We start from the raw sequence: 5,802 nt of genomic DNA on the forward strand, positions 1-5,802 counted from the left end.
TTTTTTTTTTTTTTTTGAAAGTGTAATTTTATTTACGTTAAGGCCTTTGCCAGCAAAGCTGTGTTGGTATTCTCCTATCCTCCATAGTTATACAGACAAAACTTTAAGTGTAGACCAAGCCTTAGTGTAGCTCTGTAGATGGTTTGCAGTAGTTAATAATGAATTGGTTTATGTTTGTTCCTTCATTGTTTGTTAAGCTAATTGCACCTCAGGGGAAACAATTGAAGAGTGTTCATTTCATCTGATGAATGATGAAAAAACAAACTTCCAGAAAAAGATACTATATGTTTTTCAGTTTTTTTTTCTCCCTGTCCCTGAAAAGGAAAAGCAAATAGAAAGTATTTTCTTTGAACTTACTAGTTGCATGTAAAGAAGAAAAAAAAAACTTCGGGAATTATTTTTCCATATTGTGCTGTTTGTACTGTAGGGCATTTCTGTAGGACCTTTCTAGCTCAGTCAAAATATATTGCTTTGATTACTCTGAATATTTTAAAACACACAAAGGAGATTCCACAAGACTTGACTATTTTACCATCTGAAACTAAGTAGGTATTTCACCGCATGTATTTTGTCATAACCTTATGGTAATGAGGTTGTAATATTTTTCTAAGCAAAGTTTCATGCATACCTGTGTCCCAACTTACAAACGTTCCATGTTTTGTTGCTCAGTTTATCCTAAAAAGATGTGTTAAAGTTGACATTCTCTGGGGTGTTTTCTTAGACATTACTTATAGGAATAAGGCATATCTTATACTGAAACTGTTCCTTTGTATAGCAGGTGGTTATGATAATGCCCCTCAGAATTAAATTTCTCATTTTTACAAAATATACATACAAGTGATCATATTGAATTACTTCACAGATTTTTTTCCTTTTTTCTTTTTCCTCACTGTATGTGCTCTCTAAGGCATCAAGATTCTGTGAAAGCTACCATATTTATAACCCCACAGTACAGTGGAGTGCAGCATATAGATCAAATAGTTAGTGGCATTAATTAATCAGTTAATATTTGTAATGCACTTCCAAGAAGAAAAACAAAAGTTTTCAGATTTTATTATTGTTACTGTAGATGGAACATATCTAATACTAAAAGATTTTTGTGCCATCTAAACTTTGAGACAATGAGGGAATAGGATTTCATGAAACATTTTTATGGAGTCTAACTCTGGTCTTCCCACCACAGTTTAAATTTCAGTGTCTTTAGAAAACAGCAGAGACCACAGGAAGGATGGATTGTGGCTATCACTGAGTTCTGTTATACTATTTAATAGGATAAGAGTCACAAATCATTTTCAATCATACAAGTGGGAAAACATTTTAAGATTTAAATTAATTACTGTCTGCTGTGAGCCTTCAGAGCAATGCAAAAGGAAAATAATGAGTTGGTATAACTATTGTCTAGAAAACTTCAACTGAGGCAATACTGTGTGTAATGAATCAGCCACAGGTTTCATACCAAGGGAGACCAATCCATCTTCACTTTCATAGGGGTACTGCTGTAGGCAGTGAGCCTAAAATGTGCCAGTAGGTAGGGGTAGCTGACTTATTTTCTGCTGCTCTTTTTTTTTTTTTTTTTTAACATGCAGTGTATGGTTATGAAACCAGAGACAAGTTGGTATGAAAGCCTCATGCACTGGGCTGCATAAATGCTGCTTTTGTGTGAGTGATATATCATGCTGTATCCACCCCAGGGGGGCTGCTTTTACAGGGACAGCGATTTTCCTTCTTTAAGTCGAGATACTACACAAGGGGATTTCCAGTAACTTTTGGTGACGTTACAGATTGCAGTACAATAACTGTACATCAGAGAGCCTGGCTAAGTAAATCTGCTTGACATTAACAGCTTAATGCCAGGAGCTGAGAATAAATTTCCAGTTCAGGAATGAAGGAACCAGCATTTCATCTCACTAAGTGTTAAAAAGAATTTGGAAGTTGGGTTATGAGTTGAGGAGGCAGCTTTTTATGCTGGAGTTCTGATAAATCTTAAAAAAAGAGATGATCTTTAAGTGAGTGTTTGCACTTGAGCAGGACCTCTTGAGTGAGCAGCCGGGTAGAACAAAATAGGATTCCCAGTTTGCATGGTTGGAGCATTCAAGGGAGATAATTTTCTATTTTTTCAAGCAAAACACAATACCTGGACTATAATTGCATTGGGAAGATCCTGTCCCAAACTGTTACTTTTTATTATTGCCCATTTCTCTGTCTTCATCCCTATAATGTGGTTTTATTTATATAACTGCAATATGCTCATCTTTCTGGTAACATACGATCAAGTGCTCCCAGCTTATTCTCACCCTTTGCTGTTTCAAAAAGGTTTTCAGTCTAGAGTCCATCCTTAGATGCAAGGCTTTTAAGTTGAATGCACATAACTTAATTACTAACTTGGCACTCCAGAAATATTCCAGATAGATGATAACATCTAAAGATAAGGTGACAAGCAGGAGGAGATGACCACTTACTGAAGAGTACATAATGTTCTGGTAATGCCTCTCTTAAAATATTTGTTTCAAAAGAGGGGAAAAAACCAGCATCCTGAGCTGTGTAGATGCCAAGGGATTAATTTTGCAGCAGATTACCAAATCACTGAATGACTAAGGTTTAGTCAGCAGGTGAACCAGTCACTTTCCATAGGCTGCTCTTACTGCAGTGAAGTTAGTGATACATTCTTAGGTTTGGGTGGGAAGGCTCCTGAGCTGAACAGCACATTGTGCAGCTCTTTGTGAAGCTCTCACAATCATGTACACACACACAAATGAAGGCAAATTCATGAAAGGCTTAATGTTAGATCAGATGGTATATATGCCTGTAAAAAATAAGCCCGTATAGATGACCGTGTGTTCACATGCTAGACTGTGATAACAGCTTTTTTACCTGGGCCTTTCTGGAGAAGAGGCAGCAAAGCTGCAATGGATGTTTTTGTAAAATCTTCTAAGCTTTTCCCATCTATCAGACTGAGGTGGCATTATTTTAGATTGCAGTAAGCAGACATTTTACCCATTAATTGGATTGTAAAAGCTAATAGAACTAGGGTGCCAACTCATATTTATTTAAGAAGAATCATCTTAATTCCTGTTTCTGCAAAATTTGGTAGTCAGTGACTACAGAAATCCTTGTGATCATTTGCCCTTTCCAAATACCAGGTAAAAAAATTAGATCTGTATTTCACAACACAGTTTCTGTATTTTTCTCAAAGTTGTCCAGATTCCTAAACATTACGTCCCCCTTTTCCAGTAATTCTTTTGTATAATGGTGTGAAGCTATGATAGCAAAATCTCATTGTCCTTTAGCTGTGTCACAGCTAGTGTGATATTTTTGTCTGTGCTTTCCAAGAGTAGAAAGATTAATTGATTTGGACTTCTGATCGAGTGAACTTTTTCTTTTTCTTTTTCTTTTCTTTTCTTTTCTTCTTTTCTAGGGGAAGGGTATTCCTACGTATCAAACAAATCATCTTTCTGGAATATTAGGGTTTTTTAACTACAGAGCATGTTAGCTTATTTCAGTTTTTCTTTAAAGAAAATGGAAAAAAGTTCACACAGAACAAAAATTCTGAAATTTGTAGAGTACAGTTTAATTACAGAAAAGATGATGTATTGACAAACTGGAAAAACTGCAAACACCAAACTTACACATTGCTGGGGAGAACTGCTTCATGTTTTGTGCCATTAATTATTAAATTCCCATGTAAGGCATGCTAAGCTTTTGGCTGAAATGAACTACTTCAGATAAATATGTTGTAATACATTTTAAGTTCAGCTTTTTCTGCTTAGCTCAAGTTGCTGGTAACTCCAAAAACACTATTTCATTCTTAAAATATCAGTGTTTTTGCTGGGGGAATGGATGACTAATGAAGTGCTGCAGTGAGAGTTTTTAATTAGTTCTTGAAGAACTCTTGTTTTGAAATAGTAGGAATTGTTTCAAGAAACTTCAAAGGATTACATGTCCTGTGCCTTCTATCATCCAACAAGAAAACAGCTCATTTAAGTGCAAAAAATGCTTTTCTTTTGTGGATCACTAAGAAATTTAGGAGGCAGCATCATTTAATAGGTTGTTCTTTGCGCCTCATTGAAGTGACCTGTCACAGATTGGGAGTGTAGCTACTGAAAGACAGCACTGCATTTGCTCTTACTTCCCTTAACACTGGCCTCACCTTATTTTCCACATAATCCAATCTCTGCTGAAAAGCATATAACAAGCTAGCTCTCTGTCTTTCAGCCTGTTACTAGTATGCGATAAAGACCTGCCAGAGAGTTTAGATCAGAATAATTTTGACTTTTATTTTCCTTGTAAAAATATTTGTATTTAATTGATAAAGGTGGTATATATTACACTTACAAGAAAGTACATACAAATGCTACTTTATGTTTTTGAAGTGAAGGCTTGGTTAAGCAGGATGTTTTATAGAATCTGTTGTTACTTTCCGAAACATTTTTATCTGTTTTATCTGACTTAAATATAGGAGAGAGTGAATACATGATTCCTGACTTTAATACAGCAGCTTTTTTTCAAAAAGCAGGCATAAATGACAGAATTATTGTCAAAAAATTGCTGGAAAGCATACAGTTCTTTTACATATATATTGTCACTTTCAGAAGAAGACAAAGTAATACAGAATAAAGGAGAATAAAGTTAGCTTCATGTTCTCAGAGTTAATTGCTAAGCAAGAGGTCCTGGATTGTCTGACTCTATAAAATGTATCAAAAATAGTTTTACCGAATATCCATTTTTTATATTTGAAGTAAACATAAGAAAAATCAGTGGCTACAGCCCACATGGTATTATACACGGCCACCTTTCTACCAGTCGCGTATGTTTGCTCATTTAATAGACATTATGCATTTCCTGATTAAACTTATATTACAAAGATTGTAATAACTTTCATAACAAAGCAAAGCAGTAAATGAAAGCCTGGCTTTTTAAATCAGTCACTCTGTCTGCTGGTAACAATGTAATCAATGTGAAAACATCTGTATATCTTAAATGTGAACCAGCTGTATTATGGCAACATTCTTACCGTTTCCTTTGGCTTCTTTCTTCAGTCAGTAATGTGCTTTTCATCAAAGGTTTACTGAACAGCTCATCCACAGGAATCCCGACATTTCATTTAGCTGGCTGTATCAAAAGTACGTCTCTTCTGTGACTGCAACCTAGACTTTGCTGCTTGGGAGATTTATACATGTAATACTGTAATTGGAAAAGTAAATACCTAGATGTTGTAAGAGAGTCCTGCTTTCCTCATTGATTCAAGTTTCTTTATAGAAGAAGACACAGCTCAGCTGCTAAATGGAAGCCATACATCCCCATGCTATAGGCAGAGAGGTACAATGGGCTGCAGTGGTTGATGAAAGGAAACTCCAGCATTTCAGTTTTCAAGTTTTGAATCCATCGTTTCATGCAAGACTAAAGCACCCTTATTTGAACTTCAGTTCCTTTGTGGTGGATTTACATCCTGGAAGAAAAAAAATCACCAGGCATGCAGCAAGTACTGTAGACAAGTTCTGGTTGGATAAGCCCTTTTCCCCCTCCCACAAGTACGAGGGATCCACCAGCAATAGACACACTGAGGGCCTCCCCCTGATCGCAAACAGTAGAGGGGAGGGCTGGCTGAAACCAAACTTTAACACAGTGATGTCACAGCTCGCAGCAGTCCAAAGTAATTTGGCGTGCAGCAGGCTGTCTCCTTGGCTTTGGCAGGGAGCATTAGCAACATTTACCTCTGGATAGCTGAGCTTGGAAAACTACACGTTACATACAAAGATATCAGTGCTTTGTAAAGGGTTCAGTTTAAAAAAAAAAAAAAAAAAA

General features: G+C 36.2%; 2 protein-coding genes across 3 annotated transcripts in view; one reads left to right on the forward strand and one right to left on the reverse strand.

The window, feature by feature from the left end:
- ANGPTL2 (angiopoietin like 2) overlaps nucleotides 1-5,129 on the reverse strand; it is a 27,388-nt gene extending 22,259 nt beyond the window's left edge. The window contains exon 1 of the mRNA XM_019510928.1: nucleotides 5,012-5,129. The gene's annotated coding sequence lies outside the window, so the exon portion shown is untranslated. The remainder of the gene's footprint in view (nucleotides 1-5,011) is intronic.
- RALGPS1 (Ral GEF with PH domain and SH3 binding motif 1) overlaps nucleotides 1-5,802 on the forward strand; it is a 286,042-nt gene that overhangs the window by 119,751 nt on the left and 160,489 nt on the right. The window lies entirely within an intron of this gene.

The sequence above is a fragment of the Gavialis gangeticus genome, unplaced genomic scaffold (genome assembly GCF_001723915.1).
Source record: "Gavialis gangeticus isolate Ggan-Ray unplaced genomic scaffold, GavGan_comp1, whole genome shotgun sequence".
In the NCBI taxonomy this organism is placed as follows: domain Eukaryota; kingdom Metazoa; phylum Chordata; order Crocodylia; family Gavialidae; genus Gavialis; species Gavialis gangeticus.